Below are 14,021 nucleotides of genomic sequence, written 5' to 3' on the forward strand. Positions count from 1 at the left end.
CTTTACTGAGGCCACAGTGTTGCTGTATACTTCCAGTTTGAAAGTCATCAGGATGTAATGACTGAAACAGAAAATTGTAAAACAAATTGTAAAGTTGTGGAAAGTTTCAGGCAGAAAACTAACAGAAAAAAAAACATTGACAGGAATATCGCCAAAAGTCAAGCAGAAATCGAACTATAGAGGTAACTTTCACAGTTATGTCAAACATCATTTAAGGGCAGTTACCAATAGTATTCCAGCTAGATTAAACCTGACTTTGCAGTTTGTGCCTTGTTTTGAGTTAATCTCTCTCTCTTCCCTAACCTCTATCTTATTTTCACCTTCACCAGAGGTGTTGGCAGTTGAATTGCCTCCCTCAGCACTGTCAATCAAAATTCTGAAACTGCACCAAGTCCTGCAAAAGGCAATCCAAATACCAAAGTCAAAATCCTATCATACATGCTTTTGTCAACTGTTTTACTGTAAATGCTGTTTTTAAACTGCAATGACGAAAAACTTTAGCTCTTTCAAGTACAGACAGCTACCAATGCCTTTTAAATAAGGAGTAATCCCTTACCTTATTAAAATGGTCCTGGTGCTCTGATATTCAGATTTCTATCATTAGACCCTTATTGGAATGATTGCTATGCTAATCCTGTATAAGAACTAAAACATGCACTTTAAGAGAGATTAGGAATACATGATACAGAAAGGCAAAATCCTTTGTTTCCCCACCTGACAGGATATCCACATAAAAGGAAAGCTTTTTAATACCCTCAGATCTATAGGGCTTCTAACGCTCTATACAGTAAGTAATTATTCCTGGTTCACCTTCTTAATAAAACAAAAGATCTCTGGAAAATTCATGTGAATCTCAACCACTTTTACAATGATTAAAGACTTCAAAATGAAAACAGTTTCCACACAAAGTGAGACCTGGACCTATGGCTAATGTGAAATGAAAAAAAAAACAAAAAAAAAAACAGTATGGTAGTTGAAAGGAAGAGACTTGGCAAGTACACTGTAATTTATCCCTCTTGTGTGTTCCAACATTGTACTGATTTGAATGCAAATCAGTGGCTGTTTAACCAGGCATGCAGTCGTATTTACAATGTCTGTTTAAACATGCTTGTGAAGGTATAATCCTTCCCCAATTCAGAGCAGTCGGAACTCATAAATACTTGTGGCAAACTGGCTGGTGAAGGGGAACAGTTTTTTTTCCTCAAGTTAGCTGTCAGCTGGGCTGCCCTTAGAGACTGAAGAACGGCTGCAACCCTAGCCAAATGCTCTCGCCAGGTGGAGCTGTAAATCACCACATCATCAATATACGCTGCTGCATATTCATGATGTGGGCGTAAAACCTGGTCCATTAGTCTCTGAAAGGCAGCGGGTGCACCATGTAGCCCAAATGGCATGGTTTTAAAGTGGAACAGCCCTTCTGGTGTTGAAAATGCGTTTTTTTCTCTGGAGCTGCGGGTTAAAGGGATTTGCCAGTATCCCTTTGTCAGGTCCAGAGTGGAAATAAACCTCGCTTTTCCCAGTCTGTCTAAAAGTTTGTCGACCCGAGGCATAGGATATGCATCGAACTTATCAATAGCGTCTACCTTTCTGAAATCCACACAGAAGCGGTTGGTGCCGTCTTTCTTGGCCACTATGACAATTGAACTGCACCACTTACTCCTGGATGGTTCAATCACCCCAAGCTCGAGCATATCCCATACCTCTTTGCGAACTCCACTTCGTCGACTTTCCGGGATCCTACTGTCTCTCTCGCACTGTGGCAGCTGGTGGAGAGATAATGTCATATTCAACTAAATTTGTTCTGCCGGGCACGTCAGAAAAAACATCGCTGAACTCCTCAATAACCTTACCCAGCTCTCTTTGCTGATCCGGAACCAATTGTTCCCCTATTGAAATCATTCTTGTTCTAGGAGTCTCTGGACAGGGGCCTAAATCATCCTTCGTATTGCCTGGGGCTATAAATAAGACCTCCCTTGCCTGCCAGGGCTTTAACAAATTGACATGGTAAATTTCACATTCATTACGGCGATCAGGCTTTCTAATAATTCACTTTCCCTATAGCCCGAATCACTTCATATGGCCTGTGATGAGTCAAAGGGGTTTCGGTCTGTGATTCAGCCTCCCGACAGTAGATGGCATCAAACCAACTCGGGACTTCCCTTACCAAGATCTCGTGACCATGGCAAAAGTCATCTTTTGAGGGGCGGCACCTTGGTGAGGGGCGGAAGTACGAGTATGTAACTTCCAGCCACTGGAGTCAAGTGAAGGAGAAGGACACGTGTCGGTTGGGGATTGGTGTTCCACTGACTACAGAGGCGGGACATTACATACTAAAGGGAACGTACTACTGTGTTCGGGGTTGGTCCGAAAGTAAAGTAGGAGGAGTAACGGGTGAAGGGAGAGACTGGTTTTGTGCAGCGGGATTTTTTAAAATACTAACATTTCTTTTGTCTTTTTTTTGTTTATGTATGGTCACCACGAAGACAAATTAAAGACGAGTCATCAGTTTGTTTTGGATTCCACCCCTGCACTCCTTCCCTCACACCATTTTGTTTTTCGTTTGTTATTTAATCCTTTTGTTGTGTATAGAAAATAAAAATAAATTATTTTATTTCTGTACACATAAATTACTGTCTGGACATTCCATTTAATACACTCTCGCCTCACACGTGGTGTCAGAAGTGAAAATGGATCCAGCTACAGTTTTGACAATGTTTAGGGAGCAGGAGGAGAAGCGAGAGGAGAGAGAGACACGGCACCTGGAACAGCTCGCCCAGTTCTTGGGACAGCTGGTAGAAAAACTATCAATATCAACATCAGAGAGAGCGGTTGCCCGGATGTTTGCAGCTCAGCCTAATCTTCAGAAGATGACCTCGGAAGATGATCCCGAGGCTTTCTTGATTACGTTTGAGAGAGTGGCAGAGGCTGCAGAGTGGCCTAGGGAACACTGGGCCATGAAATTGGCACCCTGCCTGACAGGGGAAGCTCAGGCAGCGTATCGAGCCCTGACGGCCACGAATGCAGGGGACTATGTTAAAGTTAAAGAAGCCATTCTCTCACGCCTCGGGATCACGGAGGAAACATACCGGCGCCGTTTTCGGGAATACCAGCTGTCCAAGGGGATGCGGCCCCGGGTTGCGGGACAATATCTTTTAGATCAGTGCACCCGGTGGCTGCGGCCAGAAGAACATACACCCCAAGAACTGGTGCAGAAAATAGTTATAGAACAGTTTGCGTCTATACTACCGCCAGGGAATCGAGAGTGGATTAAGAGGAATAGACCTACCACTCTCGAGGATGCCCTCCTCCTGGCGGAGGCCTACGAAGACGCAAACGAAGGTGCCGGGTCAGACCCCACTCCTGCCCCTAAACTAACTCGGACCAACCAACCAATGAAGCCCAGAGGGGGTAACCAGACCTTCAGACCATGGAGGTCGAGGTTAGCCCCATCCTGGGCGAGAGAGAATCCCCCTAACCTGCCGGTCGCGGACTCGCAGGACAGATTAACTCCGTTGATGCCTCCTAACCAAGTGTGCTACCAATGTAATGAGCCTGGACACATTGCCAGGAATTGTCCAGTAATAAAGGTGGACCTGGCGACAAGATCCTGGTCAGCAGTAACAGGTAGGAACACTGGGGAATGTCGGGAGGGCCCTTATCAGTTAAGAGTACAGGTCGGGGGAAAGAGTACTTACGCATTTGCGGACTCTGGGTGTGCACAAACATTGATTCGGCAAGCTCTCTTGGATGGGGTAGCCTGGGAGCCACAGGGTAAAGTGGCTATCTCCTGTATTCATGGAGAAACTCGGGTTTATCCCACCACTAAAGTTAGACTTATTGTAGGTGATTATTCAGCTTGCGTTAAAGTGGCTGTAGCGCAATGTTTACCATACCCTGTTCTCCTGGGAAGAGACTGGCCGTTTTTTGATCGTATTTTAGGTCGGGAAATGGTCTTAGTTTCTACCAGGGGACAATTAAAGCAACAGGAGAAAACAATTGGCGAGATTTTTCCGTTGCAATCCGACCTGTTTAACCCTAAAATCCGCCCAAGAAAAACAAAAAGAGAGCGTCGGGTGGAAAAATATGAGGGAACTCTGAGACGACAAGGGGAGGGGTCTGACACAAAAGTAAACCAATCGCTGAAACGGCAAGGAAAGGGAGTAGGTATTCAGTGTAACCGGGGCTGCGAGGTTACTGAGGTGGAAGGTCATGTAATAAAAGACACTCCTCTCTGTGTACCTAACCATTGGGACCGAGATATTGACTTGGGATATGAACAACAAAATGATCCCACGTTACAGTATGCTTGGAAACGGGTTAGATATATCGAGGGGAAGGATATGCAGGAAGGACAACCGGTGGTATTTCCGCATTTTTCTGTATCTGGGCACTTATTATATAGAATAACCCGGGCTCCCGGGACGGGACAGCTCGTAAAACAGTTATTGGTTCCTAGGCCTTTTCAGTCAGAAATCATGAGATTGGCGCATGACATTCCATTTTCAGGTCATTTGGGAACTGAAAAGACTCAGGAACGAATTCTGGCCCGGTTTTTTTGGCCTGGGGTTTATGGTCTTGTGCGGAAGTATGTATCGGAGTGTCCTGAATGTCAATTAGCTGCCCCTAAGTCAGTTCGCCCCGCACCTCTGGTTCCACTTCCAATTATTGGGGTACCGTTTGAAAGGATTGGTGTAGATTTAGTAGGCCCTCTGGAGGGAACAGAGTCAGGATATCGGTATATTTTAGTAGTAGTGGACTACGCAACGAGATATCCAGAAGCTGTTCCCTTACGCTCTATGAATGCAATAGCTGTAGCGAATGAATTGGTAAAAATATTCTCTAGGGTGGGAATCCCGAAAGAAATTCTCACTGATCAGGGCACTAATTTTATGTCAGACTGTATTCAGCAACTATATAAATTATTGAAAATTCGTTCAATTAGAACCTCAGTTTTTCATCCACAAACGGATGGGCTTGTTGAACGATTTAATCAGACTTTGAAAAATATGTTGCGCCGCTTTGTAGATCAAGAAAAACGCAATTGGGCTAAACTGCTTCCCTACTTGCTCTTTGCAGTTCGCGAGGTACCACAATCCTCAACGGGGTTTTCCCCGTTTGAGCTCTTGTACGGTCGGCAGCCGCGGGGTATCTTGGATCTCATAAGAGAAGGCTGGGAAGAACAGTCAAAGGAGTCTAAAAATGTAGTAAAATACGTGTTGCAGTTACGCGATCGCTTAGAATTAGTCGGTCGATTGGCACATGACAATCTCAAAGCGGCACAGCAGAAGCAGCAACAAAGCTACAATAAAAATGCAAGAATTCGGAACTTTCGACCTGGAGATAAAGTGTTGTTATTGTTGCCCTCATCGGAATCTAAGTTGTTTGCTAAATGGCAGGGTCCCTTTCAGGTTATTCGAGCAATTGGTAAAGTCAATTATGAGATCCGACAGCCTGGGCGTCGGAAAGAAAGTCAAATTTATCATGTTAATCTCCTGAAACCGTGGAAAGAACGGGAAGTCCATTTTATATCTCCTGTACAGGAGGGAGAGGATTTTGGACCCTCAATTGAGTCAGAGTCAGCAATTGAGGTCCCGATGGGGGAACAATTAACTCCTGATCAGCGTGAAGAGGTAAGCAATCTAATTAAAATGTTCAGTGATGTGTTTTCTAACGTGCCTGGAAGAACGCATTTGATCGAACATGCTATTATCACTCCGCCAGGTCTAAGAGTTAGACAGAGACCGTATCGCATTCCAGAGAGTCGGAGAGATTCTGTTCGAAGGGAGGTGGAGTGTATGTTGAAACTTGGGGTAATTGAACCTTCCCGAAGTGAGTGGTGTAGCCCAATAGTACCAATAGACAAGCCAGATGGGTCACTACGATTATGTATCGATTTTAGGAGGGTGAATGCTATCTCCAAGTTTGATGCATATCCCATGCCTCGAGTAGATGAACTCTTAGACAAACTGGGGCAAGCTCGGTTTATTTCAACTCTGGATCTGACGAAAGGATATTGGCAAATTCCATTAACGAAAGCCTCTCGTGAGAAAACGGCATTTTCAACCCCAGAGGGTCTTTTTCAATTTTGTACTATGCCGTTCGGACTTCATGGAGCGCCTGCTACTTTTCAGAGACTAATGGACAGGGTTTTACAACCTCATCGAGAGTATGCAGCTGCGTATATCGATGATGTAGTCATTTATAGTTCTTCCTGGAGAGAACATTTGACTAGATTAGAAGCCGTCTTACAGTCTCTGAGGAGGGCGGGGCTCACAGCGAACATGGCAAAGTGCGCTATTGGAAAAGAAGAAACTAAATATTTAGGTTTCATAATGGGTAAGGGTAGAGTGAAACCGTTGGTTTCAAAAGTCCAGGCTTTGTTGGATTCACCGGTACCTACCACGAAAACCCAGGTGAGATCACTGTTAGGGTTGGCTGGTTATTACCGCCGCTTTATTCCACACTTTTCCACTATAGCCGCCCCTCTCACTGATCTCACTAAAAAGAACGCTCCAAATAAAATTAAGTGGAGTGCAGAGTGTCAGACAGCCTTTGAATCTATTAAAACTAATTTGAGTCAGGCCCCAGCATTAATAAGCCCGGATTTCAGCCGAGAGTTCGTCCTGCAGACAGATGCATCGCAGACTGGTCTGGGGGCGGTTCTGTCCCAGGAGAGAGATGGTGTAGAACACCCGATACTATACATCAGTCGGAAGTTACTGCCCAGAGAACAGAGGTATTCGGTAGTGGAGAAAGAATGCCTGGCAGTGAAATGGGCAGTGGAATCTTTAAAATACTATCTTCTGGGACGACCCTTTGTACTCATCACAGATCACGCTTCTTTAAAGTGGTTAGACACGATGAAGGATTCAAACGCTAGGATTACGCGGTGGTACCTGGCGCTCCAACCCTTCGCCTTTCAAATAAGGTATCGTGCGGGTAAGTTACATCAAAATGCTGATTTTTTTTCCCGGGAGGGAGGTAAAAGGGAAGGGTTAGAGGTTTCCGAGTGTTCCTTCGACTCCACTCTGAGGGGTGGGATATGTGATGAGTCAAAGGGGTTTCGGTCTGTGATTCAGCCTCCCGACAGTAGATGGCATCAAACCAACTCGGGACTTCCCTTACCAAGATCTCGTGACCATGGCAAAAGTCATCTTTTGAGGGGCGGCACCTTGGTGAGGGGCGGAAGTACGAGTATGTAACTTCCAGCCACTGGAGTCAAGTGAAGGAGAAGGACACGTGTCGGTTGGGGATTGGTGTTCCACTGACTACAGAGGCGGGACATTACATACTAAAGGGAACGTACTACTGTGTTCGGGGTTGGTCCGAAAGTAAAGTAGGAGGAGTAACGGGTGAAGGGAGAGACTGGTTTTGTGCAGCGGGATTTTTTAAAATACTAACATTTCTTTTGTCTTTTTTTTGTTTATGTATGGTCACCACGAAGACAAATTAAAGACGAGTCATCAGTTTGTTTTGGATTCCACCCCTGCACTCCTTCCCTCACACCATTTTGTTTTTCGTTTGTTATTTAATCCTTTTGTTGTGTATAGAAAATAAAAATAAATTATTTTATTTCTGTACACATAAATTACTGTCTGGACATTCCATTTAATACACTCTCGCCTCACATGGCCCCTGCCATTTAGCACATAGTTTTGATTCTGATGTGGGAAGTAGCAGCATTACCTTGTCCCCTGGTCGAAAGGTTCGAATCAGTGCATTTTTGTTGTAATGCTGCTGCTGTCAGTTCTGAGCCGATCTGAGGTTGTCCTGGGCCAAACGACCAACCAAATCCAGGCGATCTCTTAGTAGGAGCGCATGCTTCACTACATTCTTGGACGAGCCTTTGTGCTCCTCCCACCCCTCTCTCAGCAGGTTGAGGATGCCACGAGGCTGCTGGCCGTACAGGAGCTCAAAGAGGGAGAACCCCATTGAGCTCTACGGCACCTCTCTCACTGCAAAAAGGAGGTAGGGAAGAAGCGATGCCCAATGTTTTTGCTCTTGTGTTACGAATCGTCTCAGCATTGACTTTAGGGTCTGATTAAAGCGTTCCACCAGACCGTCCGATTGTGGATGATAAATGGACGTCCTGATGGGACGTATTTTTTATATTTTGTACACCTGCTGTAACGTATTGGACAAAAAGTTGGTTCCATGATCAGTCAAGATCTCTTTGGGGATCCCTACTCTTGCCATAATCTGCACTAACTCGGTGGCTATTGCAGCGGCACTAGTGGACCTCAATGGAACTGCCTCCGGGTATCGCGTTGCATAATCCACCACTACTAATATATGCATATACCCGGAGTCAGAAGATAGCAAAGGACCCACTATGTCCATTGCAATGTGCTCAAAAGGAGTCGCAATAATCAGCAGTGGGACCAAAGGAGTGGGGCGCACTCGACCCGGCGCTACTCGCTGGCATTCTGGGCATGTGGCTACATATCCCGACACATCAGTATGAAGACCTACCCAATAGAATCGAGCCAATATCCGTTCCCTTGTCTTCTCGGCTCCGAGATGTCCCGCAAAAGGGATATCATGCGCCAGCCTCATGACCTCGGTCCGACAAGACGGGGGAACCAACAATTGTGTTACAGGCTGTCCTGTGCCTGCGGCTAGGTTTACACTATATAGTAATTGCCCATTGATACTGAAGTGTGGATATACTAGCGCCCCAGCGCCATCAACATCCTTACCTTTAATAGACCGGACCTGCCCCCAAGCGTACACTAGTGACGGGTTGTTATATTGGCCCCACACTATGTCCGCGCTTGAGTACCAAAGGTCCAGTACATTGAGAGGGGCTGGACTAACCTCTGCCCTAGCTGGCCCAGTAACCTCACCCTCTCGGTCACACTGATTTCCCACTCCCTTCGAACTGGCGTTTGTTACCATCCCAGCACTCACGGTCTGTCTCTCCCTATTTGTTTTTCTAGGACAGAAAAGAGGGGAAAACATTTCAGTATGAAAAGGAAACACATCACCAATTCATTCCCTTTTCTTTTTTTCTGCCATGTTTACACGTGTGGCCTGCCATTATTAATTGTTTGAGTTTTGGCCAGTCTCAGCCCAGAATAAGTGGCAACTTTTCCGCTACCCCTACTACGAGGTGACGTTTTATCTGTCCTACCGATAGATATACTTTTAGGGTGGGGTATGCCGCCGTGTCTCCATGGATACAGGAGATGGCCACCTGACCTTATGACCGCCACGACACACCGCCTAGGAGAGCTGTCGTAATCAAGGTTTGCTCACAGCATGTGTCCACTAATGCGTGGGTTTTCATATTCCCTAAAACAACATTAATCAGACAAGACCCCTCCTGTCCATTTTCCCCATGCTTACCATTTTCAGGTGCCCAATTGCACGCAGCCACGTCACACTCCATGGCAGCGGGGCATGACCTGGCCATATGTCCCGGCTGGTTGCACCTAAAACAGATAGGAGGGACAGAGGGAGCATAGGTTAGAAATCTGTCCCGCTGCTGGTATGGCAACTGGGCAGGGGTAGCACCTCTACCCCAGCTGGGGGCCCAATGGGGTTGGTGTTCTCGGAGGTCTGGGTCCCCGGAACGAGGGTGGTGGTGGTGGTGGTGTTGGAGGAGAGGTCGCAAGAGGTTGGCTACTCCGAAGGGCAAGGACCGACAGGATCAGAGTTGTGGCATCGTATCCACGCCTGGGTTTCGGCGCCGACCACATGGCAGAATTGCTCAACCACAATGGCTTTCCCCATCTTCCCGGGTGTAAGCCAATGCACCATGTGGTCACACAACCACTCTGCAACCACCCTGGGGCGTGTCTCCGGGGCTCTCCAGTACTCCCTAAACCGCGCCCGGTGGGTCTCCGCAGTTATATTAAGGCGGCGGAGGATAGCCTGTTTGACCAGATCGTAGTCGGTGGTGTGATGGTCGCTCATGGCTTGGTAGGCTGCCTGAGCCTCCCCGATCAGGTAGGGTTCCAACTGGCTTGCCCAGAACTCCCACGGCCAAGCCGCCACAGTAGCCAGCTGCTCGAACGCAACCAAATACGCCTCCGGGTCATCCTCTGCCGACATCTTCATTGCCCATGCCTTCAGGGGCGACATCAGTTGTGTTGCGATAGAGGCTGTCGCTTCGGCAACGGCCAGCCCTACCCGTTCAATGAGTGCCGTGTAGTGCTCCTCCCTCCTTCTCTCCTCTGCGTCGCGCCTGCTCTCCAGCGCCTGCAGCAGATCCGCCAGTGCGTTGCGGTCTCTCCCGGATCGGACACCACGTGTGGCAAAGTAGCTGGTGAAGGGAAACGGGTGTAGCGGTGATGCGGTGCAGGAGTGACAGGCAGACAACAGTAATCCAGTGAAAAAGTGCTTTATTTATAATCCAGGTCCGGTGACCAAAAAATAATAAATCCCCAGCAATACACAACAATGTGTAAAGCGCGGGGATAACAAAAACAGACACACGGTCACCAGTCCTGGGTGAGTGCAGACGTGCTTGTGGTGGGTGAAGACACGGGTATTTCGTGATGGTTTTGTGCAGTGGTGATCCGGATCATGCTGACCCTCGGCGACAGCTCCGGATTTGTGAGTTAACTGTCTGGTGGTGCAAAACACAGACAATTACTGGACAGACCAAACACAACATGCAACACATTTTTCTTTTTTCAATCAGAGCTCCTCTCTCAGGCCTTCTCTCAACTGCTTTTACCCAAACGAAGGAAAAGATCAGCGTTACCCTGGCCTCTATATGTAATCCCGTATGACATCTAGGTAAACGGTTTTTCCATAGTTCAGCTATCTGTACTTAACTGTTTGTTTGCCTCAGGTAGTTTTAGTTGAAGACACACAAGCTTCGTCCCTCCTTGAAGCTTTCTGGCAACTGGTCACTTTGTTAACTAGACAGCTATGCTGTAGAGACTACCTGCAGCAACAAGCTCTGTTTTAGCTCAGAGAACAAACACAAAAACAAACCTACATTTTGAGCCTGGATGTGTGAGGTAACACATTTCTTTATAAGTTCATATGTTGTGTGTAGGGTGTCTCATCTTGTATGAGAGATATCAGCTTGAGCAGTTTGGGAAACAGACCTAGTAAAGCTGAGTTGCTCAAACTGTGAGCAGACATTTGGTTTACAGGTCTGGTCTGGTCTTTTGAGAAATTATAGGCACAATAAATTAAGTGTAACTTTACCCAGTGCAGATGAAGTGCAGTGGATGTAAGTAGATATATGTTTGCAGTGAGTTGGGAGGAATATGAAGACCACATATTTAGTTATCCGTAGATTCCCATGGCATGCTTAAGTGCGGGGCAGCCAGAAATGTCACATAATATTAATTTGATCTTTTCAGTGGGGTTGAGGTTGTTTATTAAACAGATTCAGTCAGGACTGATAAAACACCATCAGCAAGCAGAGACTGTAATATACTGTACTCTCTATATAATGTATCTAATATCACTGGAACTGAAGAGTGTTTATCAAAGCTTTTTCCTCAGCTCTAAAAAAACCGATGCATCTGTTAGCTCAAAGCCAAATAGCAGATCTAGAAAAAATTATAATAACCCAATATTGGGAAAACAGAACCAGAACCACTCAGGATGACTGCCAACACTATACAACTGAAATGACATTTAAAGCTATTCAAGTTTTGTGAATAGGCATTACAGACCTTATCTGCCAGGGTTTTTTTTTTTTCTTTTAATACTTTCGATCTCTGTTTGCAAGGCAAGCTGTACAGCACTATTTCACTGCATTATTAAAAGCTACAGGCTGAGATCTTACTGCCTGGTTTCAGACACAAAAGTATGGCCAGGGTCCAAAAAAACATGTTGGAATACAAACAGAATAAAGAGCCTTCCTTTAAAAGTTGTTTTGACATGGGACTTGATACACAGTCAGATGTAAAATGGGTTCTCATTAGATCCAAGGAATGCAGCCTATGTCCCAGCATGAGAATACAGCAGGGCCAGGGAAATTAAAAGAAATAAGAAATATGTGTTTTTTCAATAATATACACACACTGGAACTAGGAAAGCCACGAATATGTATAGCAATATAATATATTTTGCCATAGTGAACAGAAAACATGTATCTGAAGAGCAAGCATGACTGAAGTGTATGACCTACTTAGAATAGCATTGTACTGTATATACAAGGAATGTATGCTTATATTTAAGAGCGGGTTCGACTAAGAGCAGTTAACTTATGGTAAAAAAAAAAAATTGCTTATATGAGTAAAGTCCAGTAAGAACACGTAGTAAGTATGATAAATGGATGAGAATGATTTCAAATAAGAGCAATTACATAAAGAAAAAAGTGCATACAGATACCTATAGGAGTAAAATCAAATACAAGATACAGGGAGTAGTTATAGTTAGGAGTAGTAGTAGAATACGGCAAGGTATGGAGCATGGAGGTATTATTGGTTTACTGTTACTTACAAGAAAATGATTGCTGTTAACAAATCTTTTAAAAACAGTATCAAAATTCAGTCTTATTGAATTATTAAAATGCAATAGCACAGTGTGGCCAGCTGAAAGTCCAGAACCCAGGTAACTGGATTAGATCTTTCACCCTCCTCTGGTGAGCTAGTGGCCACTAGAGGACAAATGGCAATCATGCAGGTGTCTGCTTTGAACTCAGAAGCCGGCTGGTCAGTAGGGTCTGCTGTAGCATGGTGAGGAGTAACACTACCTGATGATTTTGCCTCTCTAACGCACAAAAGGTAAGCCCAAAGCATTAATGCTATTGCAAGAGGATGCAAAAAAATATACTTGGAGACAACCTTCTAGCTTGTTAATTTATTGAAATCTCCAGTCTCGAATTTCATCTACATGGAAGACTGTTATCCCCTTGTACATTATATGAGTCCGGTTATCACACAATTGTACACCATCATATTCTATTTAGCCAATGTCACCATACACAACAGATTTTTGAAATGTATGTTATTGAACCCCAGTAATTTAAAGAAACATAGCAACTAAAGATACAGTAATCTCCCAAGAATAAATATGGACAACTATCAGCTAGGTAGAGGTTTTCATCTAAGAGCTTCAATATTAAATCAGATCTCAAAGTGTATTAGATTTAAGCTGTGAACAATAAGCATTATTATTTATTGTGTCCTCGAAATACAAACTGTCTGCCTTGATGGTACTAAAATATCTGTATGATTTGAAGCGATAACTTGTATTATTCAATCTTCAATCTTAAAGACAAACAACAAAGAGCAATAGCTTGAAGAAGGAGATTAAACTAGTGTCGGCAATGAATTTAAACAAATGGACGATGGCCAAACCCCAGATTGCATGATATTTTATTTACAGATACAGGTTGCTTGAGTACAATTAAACAAAGGAAATGAAAAAGTGTGCCACCGATATGGGATGAAGCTCAGGTTTTGTAGCTCAGGCTTAAAGGCAGACTAAATAAAGACAGCTGGAGGGAAAGAGGTAACCCAGCGGTTATACTGAAGACAGCAAACCACCACCGGCCTCTGAAGAACTTAAACCTGCATTCACAAGAAATCGTTTTTTTAAATATCAGCAAGGGCCCCACGTATCAAAGTGTTTTTCCCCCAGGTCGAGACATCATTTCAATCCTAGCATTCACTGATATGACTATGACTTTTCAACAGTTGAACCCCACTTGTTGGCTGGTACAGGATGGAAACAGTAGGAGCCAGCTGATTTGAAAGACACTGGGATGCCATGGTTCATATCGATGTATTACTTAAGCACTTAGTCTCATTTGGGCTTTTTTTAAGATCAGTCGAAAGTTAACAATAAATATGTTTGCATTTGCAAATAAAATATCTGAACTCATTCTAATATGTCTTGACTGGTGTGCTGCAAGTACCCAGCATGCTGTGCCACTGAGCTCTTACATTGCATGTACATTGATTTTAAATGCCTGGAAAGATTTTTCTTTCATTCATAAAACCCGTGAGTACGCTTGAACTGTAACCAAACCAACTACTTTCTCGTGTCAAGCCCTGAATTAAACTTTTTATTTTATTTTTTAGGGCTGGCTCTGTGGGATACAA

The sequence above is a fragment of the Polyodon spathula genome, chromosome 21, assembly GCF_017654505.1.
Source record: "Polyodon spathula isolate WHYD16114869_AA chromosome 21, ASM1765450v1, whole genome shotgun sequence".
Taxonomy (NCBI): domain Eukaryota; kingdom Metazoa; phylum Chordata; class Actinopteri; order Acipenseriformes; family Polyodontidae; genus Polyodon; species Polyodon spathula.